We start from the raw sequence: 23,134 nt of genomic DNA on the forward strand, positions 1-23,134 counted from the left end.
TGTTAGGATGAGTTGGTTAAGTCCTGACTGGACACGTTAACCAGGGTAGTCAAATAATGAATTTTGATTGCTGGACCTTGGTGTTTTGATAGTTATACCTTGGAGTTGTAGTCAGGCATAAGGAAGTGGCCAAATGCCAGAACAGATCTTGGGGGTTAGCTTTAGGAATGTAATCTAACGCTTTAGAGAGAGAGGGAAGCAGGGAGGGAGGGCAGGACCTGCTGGCTCTGTGTTTGCCTTGCTCAGGTCTGTTAGAGAGCCCTTCAGTGCCAGCTGAAGGTGGGCCTGGGCACTCTGAAGGGGGTGAGGCTTGCTTTGTATCATTATCAAATTAGACTTTCTAAATGAAGTGAAGGGCATTGGAAATTCCAAGAGAACATTCACATATAAGGTTTACTCCAGGCCGCCTTTAAGAAGTAGACAAATTACACCCCATGGGCTAAACAAGTCTGTAGCCTGTTTTATAAATGAAGTTGTATTGGAGAACACAGGCTTATTTATTTGTGTATGGCCTATGCCTGCTATTGCATCAGTATTGTGTACTTTCAATAGAAAACACATGGCCTGCAAAAGCCTGAGACATACTATCTGGCTGGAATAGTTATAAGAATAAGAATGGCCTCCATAAGTTCATATTTTTGAATGCTTGGTCATCAGGGATTGGCATTACTTGGGAAGGATTGGGAGGTGTGGCTTTGTTGGAGGAAACATGTCACTGGAGGTGGGCTTTGGGGTTTCAAACATTCAAGCCAGGCCCAGTGTCTTTCTCTCTCTCCTGCTGCCTGCGGATCTGGATGTAGAACTCTCAGCTACCATATCAGCCTCCATGCCACCATGCTATGCCATGCCTCATGAGGATAATAGACTCAACCTCTGAAAGTGTCAGCAAGTCCCAATTAAATGTTTTCTTTTGCTAAGGGTCGCCTCTGTCAGGGTGTCTCTTCACAGAACACTGAATAAGACACTGGCCTTTACAGAAGCAATTTGCTGACCCTGCTTTACAATCAACTCTCAACTCTGGGTCTTGGAAGTCACCATGGGTCCGTCATTCTCAGAGCAGTTCTCTCAGCACAAAGATCTCTGTTATGGGATGGTTTGCTTCTGGAGTGCCCTGAAGGCCCATGGACCAAAACCCTAGGTGATGGAGCTCTGGATAAAGGGTGGAATCTGTGGAGGCTGGGTCCAGTGGAAGGGAGTTTGGGTTTTGGTCACCACAACCTCTTCCTGCCCCATTCTTTGCTTCCTGGCTACCATGAAATGAGGAGGTTTCCACCCTATTTTCTCTGCCTACCTTAGACTTCAAACAACGAAGCCAACTGACCATGGATTAAAAGCTACGAAACCATAAACCCAGATAAGTCTTTTTCTTTCTAAGTTGATTATCTCAAAAGTATTTTCCTGGTTTTGTGACCACAGCAAAAGGCTCACACATTACATGTGCTGCTGTTACCCACCGGTCAGTCTCTCAAGTTTTCTTCAAATGAGTTCTGCCTCTCTTTGCCTAAGTAGCTTTCATTGCATTAAAACTCCACGTGAGCCAGACAGTGGTGGCACACACCTTTAATCCCAGCATTTGGGAGGCAGAGCCAGGCGGAACTCTGTGAGTTTGAGGCCAGCCTGGTCTATGTAGCAAGATCCAGGACAGGCTCCAAAACTACACAGAGAAACTCTGTCTCAAACAAACAAACAAACAAAAAACAAAACAAAACCAAAAACAACAACAACAAAAAACCCCTCCACATGAGATCAGAAGTTATGAGCACTTGGTGTGCTTGCGGAGGACCTGGGTTCTGTTCCTAACAACCCTATGGTGGCTTGCAGCCATCCTTAGCTCCAATGCAGGGGGATCTGATGCCCTTTTCTGACCTCCACGAGCACCAGGTATGCACGTGGTGCACATACATTCAACCAGGCAGAACACTTGTACAAGAAATAAATCTTAAACAACTGTTATAAATTCCACCCTTGACGTTCACTTTTATTAAAAGAGGAGAAGGGTCTTTCTTTTGCTTCTTTGCTTCACCCAGCAGTGGCTCTGTCTTCTTGGCACCTCCAGTAAATTATTATTTATATCCTCACTGGTGTTCATCTCCAAGCAGCTTATCCATGTTCCACATCCTGAGCCACTGGCAATAAAAATACAGATGGCCCTGTTATGATATGAATATGAAATATCTCTCATAGGTTCATGTTTTAAATGCTTGGTCTGAAGCTGGTGGCATTTTTGGGGGAAAGTGGATCCTATGCGGAGGAAGTAGGTCACACGGGTCCCTAAACCTCCTTTGCCTCATTTCCAGAATGAGGCATAAGGTGGTCCTCTGTCACATGGCCTCGCACATGGAACAAGGCAACTATGAACTGATGTACAAAACCACAAGCCAAAATAAAGGAATGAGCACACACTAACCTCAGTAAAAACTTTAATTCCCTCTACCTCACCTTCCACCTTTCAAATCAACCCTACTTCGCATATGCACAAGCCTGACTTTATACACATTTTACTATATGATATAGTTTGAATATGGTTTGTGCTCCCTTCCAAATGCACACAGGAATGTAATTCCTAAAGTCATACATTAATAGTATGAAAAGGGTAGAAACTTAATCCAGCAGTGGTGTTTAGTGGTGGAACATTTAGAAAGTGGTTAGATTTTGGTAAGGTTTGTAAGGATGGAGCCTCCTTGATCGAATTCTGGTGACTTAATATGAAGAGACAGGAACCAGCACTCAAATTGGACAGTCATGCTCTCTGTCTCTTGGCCATGTGACATGTGTGCTGTTTTAGGATTCAGCCAGCAAGAAGGGCATCATAAGAACTAAGCCAATGTGAGCAACATGCCCTTGGACCTCCAAAACTGGGAGCTAAGCTACATGAGCCTTTTTTTCTCGCAAGTAGCCTTCCCCAGGTCTTCTGCTGTAGTCCTGAACAAGACTAATGAATCATATAAGTGTATTTATGCACTTTCTGCATTCTGTTAACTTCCGTGAGGTAAATGTTTTCATTCGGTGTGAAATCTGTTTCATCACTTCACATTTGTAGAAACTCAAATTCTTTTTCGGTGGAACATTCTGGAAGTCCTAAACCCCAGTCCTGTTCTGAAAATACTCCAGAGAGCCATTTGTTTTCTCCTGCTGCAAACACGTAAGACAACTGGTAGGTAAGTTGGGTTTACATTCATTTTTATATTCAAATTATGTATTAGGTATTCAAATCATTGCATAATTTTTAGGAATGATTTTAGATTTTGTTTGTTTGTTTGTTTTTGGTTTTTGGAGACAGGGTTTCTCTGTGTAGCTTTTCGCCTTTCCTGGAACTCACTCTGTAGCCAAGGCTGGCCTCAAACTCACAGAGATCAGCCTGGCTCTGCCTCCCGAGTTCCAGGATTAAAGGTGTGCGCCACCACCACCCGGCTTGATTTTAGATTTTGTTTTGTTTGGTGAGGGGCTAGGATTTGAACTCATGGACACACACATGCTTAAGTATGCAGTCTACCACTCCCATCCTACAGAATGGTTATTTTTATAAGCTACATGGAATGATGTTGATGTAGAAGGTTCCAGTAGATTGCCTTCTTACAGGAATTCAGGTCTGGGAGAAATATTTACATATTTTCTTTTCTCTCCTCTCTTTTCTCCTCCCCCACCTCCTCGTCCTTTTCTTCTTCTTCCTCCCTGCGATAAACCCACAGCTTTTCACCAAATACTCGGCAATAATTCTTCTCGGCTAAACTTCCCTTCACGGAACAGAATTTGCCTCTGGTTAAACTCTTGCTGAAGGCGAGTCATGACATGGCAGATACATTTGTATTTCCTACAACAAGCTCTGTGGTGCAGCCAGGCTTGGTGACACATATCCCTGGGAGGCAAAGGCAGAGGCGGGAATACCGGAAGTTTAAACCTGGCCTGGGCAAGAAGCAAGACCTTGGAGAAGAGGTGAGCTGTTATGGAGAGGGATATCATGTCTTACCCAGTAGGGAGGCCCAGGGCTGATGGCAGAGGGTCTGGTAACTGAGTCTTGGGTATAAGCAGACAAGTGGAGGGTGACAAGGACGCAGAAGAGAGGGGAAGGAAAGGCAGCAGTGTGTTAAGGGCCGTTACTATGTCTTTGTTGTTGTTGTTGTTGTTGTTGTTTTTATTCTTTGTTTTTTGGGGGACAGCAACCCAGCTGCCAAGTAAATGCACAGAGACATTATTTCTTATGAATGCCCAGCCCTAGCTTGGCTTATTTCTAGCCAGTTTTTCTTAAATTATCCCATCTACTTTTGCCTCTGGGCTTTTACCTTTCTCTAGTCTCTATACCTTTTTTTACTTCTTACTCCCTGGCTGGCTGGGTGGCTGGCCCCTGGCATCCTCCTCTCCTCCTTTTCTTGCTCCTTCCCTTCTCTTCTCTTCCTCAGTTTATCCTCTCTGCCTGCCAGCCCCGCCTATCCCTCTCCTGCCTTGCTATTGGCTGTTCAGCTCTTTATTAGACCAATCAGGCATTTTAAGTAGGCACAGTACCACAGCTTCACAGAGTTAAACAAATGCAGCATAAAAGAATGCAACACATCTCTGCATCATTAAACAAATGTTCCACAGTATAAACGAATGTAACCCATCTTCAGCTAATATTCCACAACACGTTACGGATCAGTGAGCATACACACAGTGTATCTGTCTTCACATTGCTCACGCCCTTTTCCTTTCGCTTTCAAAACCATTTTTTAAAAAACATTAGGCATTTTAACCTTTCTGATCTATATCGTCTCTGGCCCATCTTGTCGGTCAGAGACTTTGACTCTGTAAGGGGTTTGCGCTGTCCCGTTTTTACTCACATTATAACAACATGTCAGTTCTTCTTTTCCTGAATCTCAGCTTCAGGTCACTGTCAGAGCCCCTACCACTACTCCAAGGTAACAGTAAGTCCCTCAAGTTTTCTTCCCGCGATTGTGTGGTTTTACTTCTTACATTTAAATTACTGATCCATTGGGAATTTATTTTTCTATATGATGGGAGAGCATAAATCAAAATTCTATTTTTTTCTAGATGACTAACCACTTGCCCCAGTACTATTTATTAAAATTCAATATTGGTCCCAGTAGTTTGAACACCACCTTTATCATAGAACAATGAAGTTTTGAGGAGCTTGGATTTTCTTCTAGATTTTCTGTTTTGTTTGACTGATGTACCCGTATATTCACTTGTCAACACAGTATTGCTTTACACATACAGGCTCTATAGTATGTTTTTCATCTGAGCAGGCTAGCAGTCTGTCTCTCTCTCTCTCTCTCTCTCTCTCTCTCTCTCTCTCTCTCTCTCCATATATATAAAATACATATGTTTCTAGGATTTATTCTTGCATGTTTATTTTCCACATGAAATTAAGTATTTGTCTAGCTTCATAGAAAAGCTAGGATTGGGGTATATGAGAAAATAAATTTACAAACTAGAGAGAGCAAAGGTGGTTTCTGAGTCATCCTTCTCAAGTGTGACAGATGCCATCTTTTGGTCACCCCTTTCTGCCATTTGGAGATTCTCCTCCACATGTGTCTCTCCAGCTGGTTACTTTGTGAGTCTATTCTTTTTTTTGCAGAGGTCAAGAACACCCCGTGGGAGTTGGTTTCTCCTCAACCGCGTGGGTCTGGGGGTTAAATTCGAAGCCCCAAGCTCTTCAGTGAGTGTCTTTACCCACGCAACCAACTTACTAGCCCTTTCCCCCTTTGGGGGGCTCAGTATGTAGCCCAGGTTCACAATCCTCCTGCCTCAACCTCTAGGATTATGTGAGTAGGACACCAAACCTGGCATCATATTCGACTTACTCTATTTATCACTCGATTAACTTCATCATTGCTTCTGTACCATCATTTACCGGTACCTCTGCATCACAAATGTCTTCTTTTTTGTGTGTGGAGATGTCAAGCTGATTATAACTTTTGCTTGAAAATGCAGTTAACCTAGAAGAGTCTGAACGAAGAGAACAAATAAATGTGGTGGGCTCACTCCACCTAAACTCAGATCTTGCAATGAGTCAAAATGATGTTTAAGGGGGTTAATTGTTTTAAGGATGGACAAGTCGGTCTTCGACCAGAATAGATAGCCTGGTAAGCCCTACAGATAGTCCCATGCATGTGGCATCAAGTGTCTTCTGACAAAGTTGGCAAACAATTGGGGGTGTGTGTGTGAAATGAAAATGTTGTTGAACAAAAAGCACTGACTACGTAGATCTCTGTGTGTCCTGGTTAGTTTTTATGACACTAGCTAGTGTCGTCTGAGAGGAGGGAAATTTAATTGAGAAAATGTCTCTCTAAGATCGGGCTGTAGGCAAACCTGCAGAACATTTTTATCATCAACCTTATCTGAAGTTATTCAGGGTGGTAACCTAGGGGATTTGCTATAGTTAGGCACTTCATTGTAAATGTTTCCACTTGTCCTAAGTTGTTACTCAGATCTTGCTGATGTGGTTTATATTTTATAGTAAATGTATGTCCTTACTAAATTCTAAAACCACTGGGTGGTAGTGGCACACGCCTTTAATCCCAGCACTCAGGAGGCAGAGTCAGGCAGATCTCTGTGAGTTCGAGGCCAGCCTGGTCTGCAGAGCAAGATCCAGGACAGGCACCAAAAACTACACAGAGAAACCCTGTCTTGAAAAACCAAAAACAAACAAACAAACAAATAATAAAAATAAAAAATAAATTCTAAAGCCTTCTGAATTTGAGCGTATATGAATGAGGCAAGCCATATAAAGCAGTTAGCACAGCATCTGGCACACAGGAAGCCCTCAGCCTCAGTTAACTACTGCTGTTAGCACTATTACTGTGGACCCATCACCACCACTAACACTGCCATTGCAATTATCATTACACGTGATAGGAGAGTCCTGAAAAGTGATTGGACACCAAACAGGAATTGGTCAGCTGGTGGCTTGTAACTTCAGCATTTAGGAGGTTGAGGCCAAAGAATTTCCCCAAATGTGTGGTCTGCCTGGGCTACCGTTAGTTCTAGGCCATCCAGGAATACATCTAGAGACTCACTCTGTCACAAAACACAAACCAAAGAGAAACTAAAGTAATTACAAGGATACAGATGTAGAGGACTCTTTCAGTGTCCACAGGTGGCTCTTCCCAGCATTCACAGGGAGGTGGTGCTGTCACTCACAGAGACACCTGAGATGCTGAGACAAGGTCAAGGGCCTGCCAGGAAACCTGCCTTCCTTCTTTCCTTCTCAGGTGGACAGAACCCAGGGCTTTCTTTACTATGTGTGCGCAGAAAGGTAACCACCTGGAATACAGGAAGGGAGTCAGACCAAACCCTGGATTAGTTGACACTGTGGCCCTACCTTCCCATCCTCCAAAACTGCTGTCATTTACCTATAGTAGCAGCCAGAAGAGGCGATGATAATTACAATATTTACGCCCGCCTCTGTCTGCTCCTCCATTACAGGGAGTGAGTTCAGTTGCTTCTTGGGAAGCCAAAGGGCCCCTTCGGGTATTTGGTTTTTTGTTTTTTTTTTTTTTACTTCTGTAGATTGATCGGACCCTATCATAGCATTGCATCTTAATTAGATCCGAAGCAGGGAAGCGGGAGCCTTACCTCGAGCAGCTTTAGTGAGGATTATTTCTGCTGGGAAGAGCAGCAGGCTGAAAACCGGCTGAGCTAGCTTCCTGATGGCTCACTGGCTCCCTCTTCTGGAGATGTGCAGACATAGCCTTTCCTGTTTGATTAGTTCTGTTTTTTTCTTTATAAATCCTCATTGCCATTCTCATAACTGGAAATTAATATTGACACAAACAATAAAATTTATTATGTCAAAATATTGCATCTGAAGGTTAAAAATGCTACACTCTTTTTTATGTCATTTTTTTTTTTTAGAAAAATAGATAACAGATTACCCAGAGTCCCATGCTGCTCCCTGAGCTCTTGCAGTTTAACAAGATTATTGATATAAGACAAATTAAAAGAAAAAACAGCGGGGTTGGGGATTTAGCTCAGTGGTAGAGTGCTTGCCTGGCAAGCGCAAGGCCCTGGGTTTGGTCCTCAGCTCCATTAAAAAAGAAAGAAAGAAAGAAAGAAGGGAGGGAGGGAGGGAGGGAGGGAGGGAAGAAAGAAAGAAAGAAAGAAAGAAAGAAAGAAAGAAAGAAAGAAAGAAAGAAAGAAAGAAAGAAAGAAAGAAAGAAAGAAAGAGAAAGAAAGAAAAAGGAAGAAAGAAAGGAAAGGAAAAACAGCAATATTTCCACTTACCAGAAACTAGTTATTATAAAATATAAAGTGAGTGTTCTATTTTTGTTGTTGTTGTTTGTTTTGTTTTTTAGATAGGGTCTTACTTCGCAGCCCAGAATGGACCCAAACTCTAGGTCCCCTTGCCTCAACCTCCTAAATGCTGGATTACAGGTGTGTGTCACTGTTCCCAGAAGAAAAGAAAACCTTTTGGCTATTGGCTTTGTTAGTGTGTGTGTGTGTGTGTGTGTGTGTGTGTGTGTGTGTGTGTGCACGCGCGCGCGCATGCACGCACATGTGTGTTCCAGTGCATGTGTATGCATGCTCAGGTAGAGGCCCAAAGTTGACATCAAAGTCTTCCTGGGTCAGTCTCCTTTGCTGAGGCAGTTTCCGGCTGAACCCGAGTTTGCCAATCCTAGCCAGACAGCTTGCTCCAGGAAGCGCTTTATCCACTGAGCCATCGCCCAGCCCTGGCTTTTGTTTATTTGAAACAGTGTCTCCTGTAGTCCAGACTGGCTTTGAGCTCCCTGTGTGGCCAAGGAGGGGCTCCAACTCTTGATCTTCCAGCCCAGCTGGGAAACTAAATAGCAAAAAGAAATCATTTCTAACAATATAAAGAAATAACAAAGATCTAACAATCTAAAGCAAATGTATGAGACTTTTAGCCAGGAAACTAAGATACTGTGAGGGAAATTAAAGTTTCAATAAAAGAAGTGATATGCTGCTTTTATTTTGTTGAAACAGGGTTTCTCTGTGTAGCCTCCGCTGTCCTGGAACTCACTCTGTAGACCAGGCTAGCCTTGAATTCACAGCAATCTGCCAGTCTCTGCCTCCTCAGCGTTGGGATTAAAGGTATGTTGCCACTGCCGGGCAATATGCTACTTTTGTGAACCAGAAGATACAATATTATAAATTGATCAGTTAGGATTAAAGGTATGTTGCCACCACCTTGCCACCACCAGGCAATATGCTACTTTTGTGAACCAGAAGATACAGTATTATAAATTGATCAGTTCTCAAATTTGCGTCAAGATTCACTGTCAACAAATAATGCATTTTTTCTGAAGCAGTGATACAGAGAAAAAGGACTTTGTTGTCTACAAGCATTCACCTGGGGAAGCAGACTCAGTCAGAAGAAGGTCATTAGCAAAGCCACTGGATTGTAAGTTCCTAGGAGAGGCAAAGGTCTGAGGGTCCCTTGATGAACAGTGAGACTGTGGTTTGTCAGGATAAGGTCTTGGTATGTAACACAGGCTGGCTTTGAACGTCCAGTCATCCTGCCTCAGCATCCCAAGTGGTGAGGTTGTAGGTACACTATGTGATGCCTAGCTTCACAGTATGGTTCCAGTGAACAAGTAGATTAGTGTCCTTACAAGAAAAGGAAGCGTTCAGGGCCTCTCAGCCTGGACAAAGGCCTTTATCACTACCAAACCTACAGAACCCTGATCTTAGACATCCTGGCTTCTAGAACTGTGATGTTTTTTTAAACCACTTAATATATAGTATTTGATCGGGGCACTGTGAGTTGACTAAGATGTAGACTCACATGAGAAAGGTAATCAATAAAGATCTTCAAAGAAGCTACATGCTGGGGCTGGAGAGATGGCTCAGAGGTTAAGAGCACGGACTGCTCTTCCAGAGGTCCTGAGTTCAATTCCCAGCAACTACATGGTGGCTCACAACCATCTGTAATGAGATCTGGGGCTCTTCTGGCCTGCAGGGACACATGCTGTATACATAATAAATAAATAAATCTTGAAGAAGAAGAAGAAGAAGAAGAAGAAGAAGAAGAAGAAGAAGAAGAAGAAGAAGAAGAAGAAGAAGAGGAAAGGAAGGAAGGAACTACATACAAAGAGCATGAAGAGATCAGTGAGTAGGAATGCTGGTTTCTTCTGAGAAATGAAGACCGAGTTGTGGGGAGGGCGTATGGAGGTTCTTTACAACTCCAGAGATACTCGGATATGGGAGACTTTCACGTGACTGTTACATTGAAAATAACTCTAAATTATTTAAGCTGATTCAGACTGTTTAAAAAAGAAAGCCATACAACTGGAGCCTCCCGTATCCTGACTTCTGGGTGAGCAGGACTCAGGAGAGATGATGGCCAAGCTCAGAGATGCAAAGCATTTCCACAGCTGCTGCTGGCTGTCCCCGGGGTGGTCCAACACGGAACAGAATGCAGAGGTCCTCTGGCTGTTTCCTGTCCTGATGGGTGGGTGAAGCTGTGGGGCACAGGCGGCGGAGGCGTTCTGGGTTTCCACTCTGGGTTTGCTCTGGCTGCTGGAGCCAGCACGGACCTATCTGAAGCCAAGCCACCCCAGCCTGTGGCTCCTCTGCTCGGTTTTTGCTGAGGCAGCAGTGGCCTAGTTGACCACTCCCTGGTGGCAAGACAAGAATCCTAAAAGGTGTTGGGAAAGGAACTTCCTACACACTCCTGTTTCCTCTGGGGACATGATGTGCTCATGGGCTGTCTCACAGAAGAAGCCATTGTTACAGGAGGGTGGCTTGTCTTTGACATGTGGGTTCCAGGGTCCCTGGCATCTGTTGGATAGACAGATGTACTGGGGTTCTTGCCAGCATTGTGGACATGTTGCTGTGGAGTTCCTGAAGGTAGCTGAGGTACTTCCACTGTGGCCTGGTCTGCAGCCCTTCCTGAGGGTTGGAGCTTGCTTGCCCTGCTGAGTGCGGTATCCCCAAATATAGTTTTTTTTTTTTTCCTACAGTTGAACTCTGTTGTAGATTTATGTAAAAATACACTCTCATTTTGAAAATAAAGATTTTCATGCCTTGTTAAAAAAAAAGGGGGGGAGGGGGTGGTTGGGTGTGGTGGTGCAGCCTTTGGGAGGCTGAGGTGGTGGATCTCTGGTCTTCATAGTGAGTCTTAAGACAGCGAAGCTAAGGCAGATCTCTGTGAGTTCGAGGCCAGCCTGGGCTACCAAGTGAATTCCAGGAAAGGCGCAAAGCTACACAGAGAAACCCTGTCTCGAAAAACAAAAGCAAAAGACAGCAGGGCTAAATATTGAGACCTTGCTTCATCAATAAATACATAAAACTGAACTTTGTATTTGGCTATGGTTTCTATGTTTCTGTTACAATACAAAAGATTATTAAAAAAAAAAAATACTGGACGTGGGCACGGGGTAGGCTATGGCTTACCTAGCATAAGCTAGGCCCTGGATCTGAGCCCTAGGAACAGAAAACAACAAAACATACAAAATCCTAGGCAAACACAGAGGAGGTTGTGCTCTCTGTCCAAGATAAAAACAAAAAACAACAACAAAACCATACCCGTGAAAGGCGCCCACAGACTCCAACCCCTGTGACATCTCTCTGGGTGATCGACACAGCGGCTTCCATACTATATAACAGTGATGGAAACAGCCACGAAGGTGATAGCCAGTTTTCCCATCAAACCCTGTTGTGATTGTTTCCTACATCTTGTCTCATTTGGTCCTCATTCTCCCTAGGAGGCCCATCCTCCAGTGGCAGCGGAAGAAGGGGGAGTTCCTGGTGTCGTCAGTGGGGTTGGAAGCCATGGGTTCTCGTCACAGCACAGTGTTGTCTCAGCTCTTCTGCCTCCTACCAGACGCTGTTCCTGCCAGGGAGGTTCCAGGTTCCCAGCTCTTTCAGATCCATGTCATGCAGGAAGGAAACGCTCTCATCCCAGCCTGGGCACTTCCAGCCCCGCCCACAAATAAGAACCGAAACCAGGAGGTTTATGTCTGAAAAGGACCATTCCCTGGCCAGAGTCCACATCCTTTGCCATTTGTAATTCTTTAGTGAGTAGATGCCTTTTTTTTTTTTTTATTACACACACACACACACACACACACACACACACACACACGCACGCACGCACGCACGCAGGTAAAAGTTACTGTATCTTAATCGCTTGCTAACTTATTTTCTTTCTGGGTTTTTGAAAATTGATTTTGCAAAATGAGCTGAGTGGGTGTGGGCTAGGATATGGATGTAATCCTAGAGCCCACTGGGGCTGGAAAGGTCAGCTGTGGCTACACACCTTGTCTTAAAACAAAACAAAACAACAATAGTAACAACAACAACAACAAAACCCCAAACAAGCCTGGGGGTGGTGGCCCAGGCCTTTAATCCCAGCACTCTGGAGGAAGAGCAGGCAGATCTCTGTGAGTCTGAGGACAGCCTGGTCTACAAGTGAGTTCCAAGTCAGCCCGGGCTACACAGAGAAACCCTGTCTTGAAAAATAAAAATAAAACAAAACAAAAAAACACAGGAAAAAATTGCTGTTGCGTTCAGTTCTGCAGCTGTTTAGAGCTAGACACCACAGAGTGAGGAGTCTCTCTGTCTGGAATTAAACTGAATATTTATATTAATTTAAAATATTCTTTTTAAAAATTAATTAATTAATTAATTAATTAATTAAGGTGAGGATCGAACCCAGGGCCTTGTGCTTGCCAGGCAAGAGCTCTACCACTGAGCTAAATCCCCAACCCTATTTTTATTTTATATGCATTGGTGTTTTGCCATGGATATTTGGTCCCCCTGAAACTGGAGTTACAGACAGTTGTAAGCTGCCATGTGGGTGCTGGGAATTGAACCTGGGTCCTCTGGAAGAGCAGTCAGTGTTCTTAACCACTGAGTCATCTCTCTAGCCCCTAAAATATTTTTTTTTTTTATTAACCTACAGGAAGTCTTGATGAGGCACTTATTTGTGAGAAGGTGTGAAATAGAATAATAAATATTGGGTAAACAATGCAACATTACAAACTAAAACCAACAAAATCAACTGCAGTGTACAGAGAAGTTCAGTGAAATCTGAGGTGTAAGGGGAGGAGAAGGAAGAGAAAGATAAGATGAGGGCGAGAATAAAGGGCACAGGTTCTTCCCTTGAAATTAACCCTCAGAGAGCAAAAGAAGGCCAGGAGAGATGGCTCAGGGGTTAAGGGCTCTTGTGCTCTTCCAGAGGACAGGAGTTCGGTTCCTGGTACCCTCTAAGTCCAGCTCAGGGGAGCTGATGTGTCCAGCCTTCACAGGCATCTGCCCTCACAGTCACATACCCACACCGATGCACAAACTAAAAGTAATAAAAAATAATCTTTGGAAAAAAAAAATAAGACAAGGTGTGGGAGAGACAGTGCAGAGCTTAAGAGCACTAGCTACTTTTCCAGAAGATCTGGTTTGGTTCCCAGCATTCACATGGCAGCTCATAACCACTTATAGCTCCAGTTCCGGGAGATCTGATGCCTTCTTCCGGTCTCCAGGGGGCACCAGGCACACACACAAAGCACTTACATACACGCAGACAAAACACAAACACACATAAAATAATTTAAAAAATATTAATAGCTGGACAGTGGTGACACACGTCTTTAATCCCAGCACTCAGGAGGCAGAGGCAAGCAGATCTCTGTGAGTTCGAGGCCAGCCTGGTCTATAGAGGAAGTTCCAGCCCAGCCAGGGCTACACACCGAGAAACCATATCGAAAGAAAAACAACTTAATAGAAAAGAAAACAAAATATACTCTAATCAACAGCAAACTCACCTTACAAGACTGCTAAGAAGTGTGATCACCCACATCGGATGCGGCTTTTGGGGATTTGTTAGTGACTATCACAAAACTGCTGTCCTATGGATCCACTGACTAGCACAGATTTTTGTCTTTGAAAAACTTACACTTTGGGGGTGACAAATGCCTGGAATCTCATTACTCAGGAGACTAAGGCAAAAGGATCATGAGTTTGAGTCTAGCCTGGCCTACATAGCAAGTTCCAAGGAAACCCAGCTCTACTGTGAGACCTTGTTTCATAAAACAATACAAAATAGAGAGAGAGAGAGAGAGAGAGAGAGAGAGAGAGAGAGAGAGAGAGAGAGAGGAAAGACTACATAGGAACACACAATTGGAATATCAGGTGTCGTCACGTAAGGGAAAAGGGTCAATTGCTTTTTTATTTCAGGCAAAAGCTTGAATAACACAATAACTTCTTTCATGCTTGCTTTCTGTAATATATTTCCTGGGAGGACAAATCCTACTAGAAAAAGCCATGATAAGGAGGGCACCCAGCACTCACAAAGATAATAAACTGTGTCCAGAAAATCCGCAGAGTCAAAACGAAGGTTAAAAAGCATTTCTCTCCTAACTCTGTTTCCTTTAATCCCATTTTCTATGGCCTTGAGTAGAATTAGGCCACCTCATAGGGAGCAATAGGAGATATCTGAAATGGGGGGAGCTGGACAGTGAACAGTGGGTGCCAGGATTTTTTTACAGAACTGCTCTGTCAGCCTGTGAGACCTTTTCCAGCCAGCAGCTAGTGGAGCTGCAATGTTAAAATATCACGGAGTCAGCAGAACATTCTGGAATAGGAGAGTTCTCTTTCCTCAAGGGAAGGGGTGGCTGTTTGCTTTTGCTCCTATTTTACCAGACACTTAGATTAGATGAAAATCTTCTAATGTATTGTTTAAACACACCTGGTCCTAGGGGGCCAATCTTGAATCAACATGTGTTTTATATTTTTGACAACTACGTAGAACTGTAGGGCCCCCACAAAGAAAAACGGTCACCTGGAGTATCTACCACACACCTAGGTTCTAAATTGGCTCTGGCTATAATCATAGCTTCGTTTATAAATGGTAAATGGCTCTCCTAAAACCTGTCTTGCAAAACAGTGAAAATGAGAAATGTAAATGAAGGGCTTATGAGGTGGGTTTATGGTGCAACACCCAACATGTATGTCATGGTTACTTTTATTTTTCCTATTCAGTAAGATATGTATATGTATATGTATGTATATGTATATGTATATGTATATGTACATGTATATGTATATGTATATGTATATGTACATGTATATGTATATGTATATGTACATGTATGAAGTGAGTCCTGAGCTTTCATGTCTGCTCCCTTTCCAATTTTGTTGTGATTTGTCCTTTGGGCAAAGCTAAGAGCAGGTAGAAGCATGGCTGAAAGATATAGAGAGATTCATTAAAATTCTTTGTGCTGGGGGCATGGTGGCACATGTCTGTAATCCCAGAACATAGAGGCTAAGGCAGGAAGATTGTGCAACTTTGCAAGAACCTGTGTCAAAAACCAAACCAAAACAAATGAAATGAATAAAAAAGCCATCTTTATAAATATGCTTATAGAGATACCCGGAAAAAAAGAAAAATATAGAAATGAGCTTGTCCATAGATTTGTCGTCATTTCATGATAATTAAGTTTATCATTTTTTTTTTGTGATACAAACTTTTTTATTACTACCTGATTATACAGACACAAGGAAACACAATGTCTAGGCTCAGAGACTCACTAACAAAATAATGACAATTCACCACTGAGCATTTACCATGCAGATCCTAGGGACCGGCAATCGTTTAGCACAGGACAGCAAAGTTTACCATTATTAATATGGCTTAATTCTGGTGCTATTTGCCATTAAATGTTCCGTAAACAGTATATATATGCTAGTAATGCTTTGACAGACCTTGGAGCTTAAAATCTCTTTCTGTATTTAGTGCATGTGTGTGTGTACTTGTGCAAGCCACAGGCAAATGTGGAAGTCAGCGTGTAACTTAAGGGACTTGGTTTGTTCCTTCTATCAGGGGGGTCTCAGAGATGTCCCCAGGTTGTTCTCAAGTTGTTAACGGTCACCACTCAGTGGCTGTCCTGTTGGCCCCGTTATGAACTAAGATTTTTGTTTGTCAGTCTTTGTTGTTTTGTTTATTTGTTTTTGATACATATCTTGAGAAACAAGGAAGAAATCGTGCCAGATTAGGCATATTGTAGACACCACTTGGGGACACATTAAAGCGCTATGCCTTCTATACAGGTGATTTCTGTTTTTAGGCATCCTTGATGCTTATGGGAGACAGAAATATATCTCAATGTAAAATAGAAGCAATAAAACTTAAATTAGTCAGGTGTGGTGTTTTTTTTTTTTGTTTGTTTTTCTCTTTAATCTCAACACCAAGGAGGTTGATGCAGGAGGATTGTTATAAATTAGAGGCCAGCTTGGGCTACATAATGTGAAATGTCTAATTGGTCCCGATGGGTATAGGTGACGTCTGCCGGTCTGTAGATGGTGCCCAGCCCTCAGAGAATTGTTCTGGGTGAGGTGGCTGCTGCTGCTGTGAGCCAGAAACACCCCCATCACCACAGAGGTTTCTTTCTTTTCACCTAGAGAAGGCTTGCAAATGGAGAACCATTTTATGAAATCTGTGTCTCTTTATAAGATCCATACCATTCAGCTTCTGAGGAGCTTGGAAAAGGGAGAGAGAGAGAGTGCAGGAAAGGGAACACACCAGACAGGGCCTGAGGCTTTTACACAGGGCCTGTCTCTACTGGGCCTCTCTCAATGCTCCCCCAGTTGTATCCCCTGGGTGGTTTGAATTCCAGAGAAATTGAGGAGTTCTGTCTCCATGGGAACGGCAGGGAGAACAGAATGGGGAAACAAGTTAATCCTTATAGCCCATGACCATTGATTTTGTATGTGTGCTTTATTCTTTACGCTATTCCAGGGCCAAAGTAGGAGCAGGCGTGCATCTCTCCTGGATGTTTTCGTTCTCAAATTCATTTTTTAATACATTCTCTTCTCAGCACGAACAGTGACATTGGTTAGGGAGGGTTTGTGTCACTGTCCTTTGGCTGCGTCTGGGAGAGGGATCTCATAAGACTAGCTAAAGTCCTCAATTTCTTCATCTCTGAAATTTGAATATTAATAACCTTTACTAGGCGTTGGGAGGATACAAGAGAGGCCACTGGGGCCTGCCCAGAGGATGCCCTTAGCAGTGATGGCCGTTGTTATCCATATTGCTGCCGACTCTCTGCTTAAACGTAATCATTCTCATTGATGGAGGGAGAAATAACTTGGAGATATGAAACAGAAGGAATGTCGGATGTGGTGGCACACACCTTTAATCCCGGCACTCAGGAGGCAGGGGCAGAACAGCCAGGGTGACACAGAGAAACTCTGTCTCAGAGAGACCCCTCCCAACCCCCATGGGAAAAGAAAAGATAGAAACAAAAGGAAAGTAATCATTTTTTGCATAGTCTAGTGCTATCAACATAGTTTAAGTCTAGAAATAGCCACCTTCTGTATTCTTCAGCCCTAAGAAGCATAATAATGAAGGATCCCGTTTTCATGGCCTTATTGTATTGATGTGCTGTGGACATCGCTCTGTATAAATAAAATGCCGCATGCTTTTAAACATCTTGTCAAGCTGCCCGGGCCGTTTCTATATAATTGTTGTTGTTTCCAGGCTGTCAGACAGGCAGATTTCCTCAGCCTTGAGAGCCTTGGCTCAGAGTATACACACACCCACAGGAAAGCCCCTGCCAGCACAGCCTATTTGCTTTGTCATGGCAACCCTGTCACCTCCATCTGGAGAGTGAGTAATGATGTCATTATCAAGAGAGGGCCGCAGGATGATGGAGAATTGCATTGTCAGAGGTGGAGACCAGGAGAGGGGCCCTCAGCAACCAGCACTCAGGCAGCCTTTGACGGAGAAGAACTGAAGAGCCTTATCTCTGTGGTTTGAAGAGAGAATGCTTGAGGCTACTCAGCTTGCTGGTGTTCAGTGAGGCTACAAATGGCTCTCACGGTCTGGTGGTTCTTTTAAGTCTCGGGGACAAAGTGTATCATGGTCTGGTCAGAGATCTGCTGACTAGAGATGGGAGCAAACCAGAGCTGCCTGTGGGAACCAGGCAAGCGCTCTGATGGCCTGGAGATCTAATCTGTACCCAGCCAGAGCCCTTTGAAGAGTAACTAGGCCCCTATTAATGCTTCCCCTGAGGGACAGGCATAACCAGGGCTCACTTTCAGTCCAGGTAACTATGGTCACTACTAGAAAGACACGGAAGCATGCACTCCCTAGTTTCCTCCCAAGAGAGTAGCTGACAGTTTCAGTTCCAGGAGGGCTGCTATGGAACAAACCCAGCTGAGATGCGGGTCAAAGTACCAGGTAAGGGGTCTTTAAAAGTCAGTTCAACATGTCAGCCCTGGTGGAGGCATCACCCCCCCCCCCCCCCCCCCCAGAAAGAGGAGAGAGAGAGAGAGAGAGAGAGAGAGAGAGAGAGAGAGAGGGAGACATGGGCTAGATTTTAAGAATCACTTGGGATGATTGCTAAGACTTATAACTTCAGGCCAACATTCACAACCATGCTAAATGAATCAGTTTCCAGAAAAGCAGCTGAGAAGTATGTCCTGCAGAATCCCAGTGCCATAGGATGCCATCCATCCATCCATCATCCATCCACCCACCCACCCATCCATCCACCCACCCATCCATCCATCCACCATCCATCCATCCATCATCCTCCACCCATCCATCCACCATCCATTCATCATCCATCCACCCATCCATCCACCATCCATCCATCATCCATCCATCCATCATCCATCCACCCACCCATCCATCCACCATCCATCCATCATCCATCCACCCATCCACCCACCATCCATCCATCCACCATCCATCCATCTATCCATCCACCATCCATCCATCTACCATCCACCCACCCATCCACCCAACCATCCACCAACCATCCACCATCCATCCATCCATCCATCCATCCATCCATCCATCCATCCATCGCAATTTGTTCTTTCTACAAATGAGTGTAGTAGAGCAGCAACCAGCCTGAACCAGCCAGGAGTGGGTGAGAATTCTAGCCCACCTCTGCCCCTTCACAGTTGCATAGGGTCACAGTCTCTAGGGAAAGTGTTCAGCTCCCGAGGCTCCTGGCTTATTGGGAGGATGATTTAACACATATCCAGTGAGCTAGTCACATGCACAGACTCCCACAGAAAGGAACTATTGTTCCTGCTAGATTTGTTGTAACCAGTCAGTTCTGCGAAGGGCCGTGGTTCCGTTTAGAGGGGCAGGTTTTAGTCATCACTGTCCAGGTTCTTCGCTTGCTCATTGTCAGTAGGCTGTCAATACATCTGTGTCATTTTGTTCTCAGTAGGCAGAGCTAAGAGATAATGCACTCACACACATATGTATACACATAGAACCCAGTATCTGAAACAACATTTCATATCAAACCTCCAGATTGATCCAACATGTAGTGATCCATCCTCGCCTCTGACCCTCATTATCTATACCTAAGAAGTCCGACACTGAGAAATCTGACTCCAGTTATCTACACTACTAGCTTATCTGTTCATTCTGTTTCTGAAGACAAACAAGATTCAGCCCTTTTCACTTTTTTTTTATTTATTTATTTATTTATTTATTTATTTATTTATTTAACAAGATTCAGCCCTTTTCGCTTTTTATTTACTTACTTACTTATCTATCTATTTACTAATTTTTCCAGAGCTGAGGACCGAACCCAGGGCCTTGCGCTTGCTAGGCAAGCTCTCTACCACTGAGCTAAATCCCCAACCCCTTTTTTTTATATTGTTTTTGAGTCTATCATTATCTTCCCATGCAACAGGGCACACAGAAAGGCCATTTCTAAATAAAGCCAGAACGTGAAGTGCTCCCTCCTTCCCTTGTTGCCTGCTCCGGTGCCCACTTGCTTCTCCAGCTTCCTCTAGAACCTTCTGTGAGCACGGCTGATGATGGTGACTTCTGGAAATACGGTTAGCATGCCTCATGTCAATAGGACAAGTGTTAAAGGATACCTCAAATATACAGAAATAACAAGTACCTGTAATTCTTGGGAGAGGCTGGGGCAAGCCTGATGATAAACTGTAACAGTAACATACAGTAACACCTGAAAAGGGTTAGGAACCCTAAGCTTGCTATACTGTCTCAAGACAATGGTTCCTTTCCCCTTAGCTCACCTGGTAGAATGCCCACAGTGGGCATCTCATTACAGTGCATATGTCATTTAAGGATACTGCTAGAAAGCGAAAACAGTGACATTCCCACCCATCAGTTCCATTGCTTACGAGTCTGCTTTCTCCAAGGCCGTCTTCCACAGGCATCTCAAAACTATTGTATCATTTATTGAACAATTACTAATGTGCTTAAGGCTTTACCATTCAACTCTAGTTACTGAGCTGGGCATTTGTTTCCCATTTAGAGAGAAAAGTTTAGGAGAAACACAAGTGTTGTGGAATATTTAAGTTGTGTTACATTTGTTTATGTTGTGGAACATTTGTTTTTATTACATTCTTTTATGTTGCTAGCACTCTACCACTGAGCTAAATCCCCAACCCCTACTTTGCCTGTCTAAAACACCTGATTGATCTAATAAAGAACTGAACAGCTAATAGCTGGGCAGGAGAAAGGATAGACAGGGCTGTCAGGTAGAGAGAATAAATAGGAGGAGAAATCTGGGAGGAAGGAGATCGAGGAGCAAGAGAACAAGGAGATGAGGACATTATGGGCCAGCCACCCAGCTAGCCATGAAGTAAGAGTGAAAGCAACATATACAGAAGTAAGACAAGGAAAAAGCCCAGAGGCAAAAGGTAGATGGAATAATTTAAGGAAAACCATCTAGAAATAAGCCAAGCTAAGGCCGAGCATTTATAAGTAAGAATAAGCCTCCATTTATTTGGGAACTGGGTGGTGGGCCCCCCAAAGACCAAAGAGGCAAAAGAGAAATGAAAACCAACAAAACCCAAGAAACTCACCAACTAATTAGCTACAGACCTGGTATCTGAACCAGCAGGGCTCCAGATGACAACTTTTAGTCATTCTTCTATTTCTCCTTTCTTCTGACCCTCTCTCTCTACTGTCCTGTGAACCATCAGAGAACTGATCATTCAAACAGGATTCTCTGGTTATTATTTATTTATTTACTTGGTATGAGTGCTGTTTGCATGTTCGCAGGCCAGAAAAGGGTACCAAATCCCATTATAGGTGGTTGTGAGCCACCATGTGGTTGCTGGGAACTGAACTCAGGATCTCTGGCAGCCAGTGTTCTTAACTGCTGAGCCATCTCTCCATGCCATGGCTACTTCTTTTAGCACATACTTTACATAAGTTACATTTCCTCTTAACTTTCTTAATCTTAGCACTGATTGCTAAAGTGACTTACCACTGCTAAGATTTGTAGTCAAATTTGTCAGACATAAAAAACCAGTCATCAGGAAATAATTAACAAGATAATTTACTTGCAATCAACACAAAACATCCCTTCTGGTTACATGATACCCTTTTCTCCCACATTCCTCAAAGCCTTCGAAGTGTCTCCTCCAAACAGTGAGGGGCCAACCAGGTGTAAAGAAATGACAACCTAGAATGTCTCTCGATGTTTTGGTTGTGAACCATTAATGGCTGAGCCATCTTGCCAGCTCAACCTAAAGTATTTTTAAGTGTCCTTTGGTTCTCAGAACAAAAGCAGCAGGGAGGAAGGGAGGATGTTTCTTGAAAGTTAACTTTCAAAAACATGTGTTTGCTAACCTGATCCAATTCTACAGCTCATTGTGTATTTTAATGTTTAACACAGAAAAGACTTAAGAGTAGTTGATTTCCATTGGTTGAAAGTGGGAGGGTGTGTGTGCAGAGACTGGAGGATGGCCAGTGTGAGGCTAGCAAAACCCTGTCTCGTAGAGAGTGATCACAAGAGTGAGCAAGAAGAAAATATGAACGGAGCATCAAACGACATAGTGAGACTATCTTTTTAAAAACTGCACTAAGATAGGTGAACTTATCAGTGACTGTTAAATTTAATATGCAATAATTTGATTGGGGTTCTAGTAACAGTGCCTGTCATAGCAGCCTCTGAGTTTGACACAGAATTGCCATGAGGTCAAGGCCAGCCCGGGCTAAACAGTAAGACCATTGTAAAGAAATATTTTCAAAAGTCACAATTATAAACTTTGAATGTGAGCTGGTGTGGTAACCCACTGTGATTCCAGGATCAGGAGCCTGAGGCAGGAGGATGATGAGTTTGAGATGAGTCTGTTACAAAATGATACCCCATTTCAAACTACACTACCCCCCAATAAAACCATAAAAGTCTTACAATGCATATTTATGCACATGTAATTTAACTTCTATCTTGCCTTGGGAGTCCCTTAGCATATGAAATACCAGATTCATCATCTATGTCAACAGCAGTGTTGGTTAGCATAAGGAATATTATAGGTTTTTCCTCGGTGAATGCAGCTTGAAAGGGAAGCAGTTGCCAGGAAACCGTATGGAGTCAAAATGCTTGAAATGAAGTTTAAGAACCCAGCGGATCGTGTAAGCTAATGACTTTTAGTTAGAATCTCACAGCCTTCAGTTAGGTTTAAAGGGCTGCTGCCTCATTCAACCAGTGTGCCTAATTCACATTCTTTCCAGAAAGACGCTGGTGGGAGCTTTTATGGACACAGAAGGGACTTGCCCAAGCTGCCAGAGGCTCTGCTTGCTACTATGTATCCCTGTGAGAAATTAAGTTTGTTTCAGGTAGTCAGGAGGTAGAGGAGAAACATACAGGTGTAGACATCTGCTAGCGGCCAGTTAAATGAACCTCTTACTGGAGAATGACCAAACTGACCTACACAGTGTGTGGCGTGTCCAGAGCAACTAACTGCCACCCAAACCTATTCCAAGGTGAGGACTACGTTTGACCCTCAAGCACTCCACTGAAATGGAGTGAACATGGGGTCTCTAAGAGCTGACAGGAAGCAACCCAGTCATTTTAAAGGTCAAACTCACTGTCTGGCAATGTGACTCTTACCAAAATGTAATGAAACATAAGCACCTTTAATTAAAACTTGATTACTTAGCTTTTAGTTTGTTAATGAGTACACCAGCTTGAACATATAAACATATAAAGACAACTTAGCCACAACACAATGCTTACTTTGAATTTTAAATAAACCTATCCCATATAGGAGCTGGGGAAAAGCCACTGAAATTAAAATGAAGGTAATTTGAAGACTCAGGAATTAACCATGGGGCAGAGGCCCAGTTTGGTAGTAGAGTGCGTGGCCTCATGGCTGGGAGAAGACCTCTCTGCTGACGGGATGTGTGTGTGTGCCTGAACCAAGTTAGAACATATGAAAATCCTAAAGG

The 23,134-nt window shown here is 43.5% G+C and overlaps 1 long non-coding RNA gene across 1 annotated transcript; it reads right to left on the minus strand.

Moving 5' to 3' along the window:
* Nucleotides 1–1,977: 1,977 nt before the first annotated feature.
* On the minus strand, nucleotides 1,978–7,635 carry LOC118570709. Its single transcript, XR_004943221.1, has 4 exons — nucleotides 7,573–7,635; nucleotides 7,056–7,260; nucleotides 5,799–5,943; nucleotides 1,978–2,126 (listed from the first exon to the last, which is right to left on the minus strand). It is a non-coding gene; the product is annotated as an uncharacterized LOC118570709 (long non-coding RNA).
* Nucleotides 7,636–23,134: the final 15,499 nt, after the last annotated feature.

Source organism: Onychomys torridus, chromosome 19 (assembly GCF_903995425.1).
Source record: "Onychomys torridus chromosome 19, mOncTor1.1, whole genome shotgun sequence".
Classification (NCBI taxonomy): domain Eukaryota; kingdom Metazoa; phylum Chordata; class Mammalia; order Rodentia; family Cricetidae; genus Onychomys; species Onychomys torridus.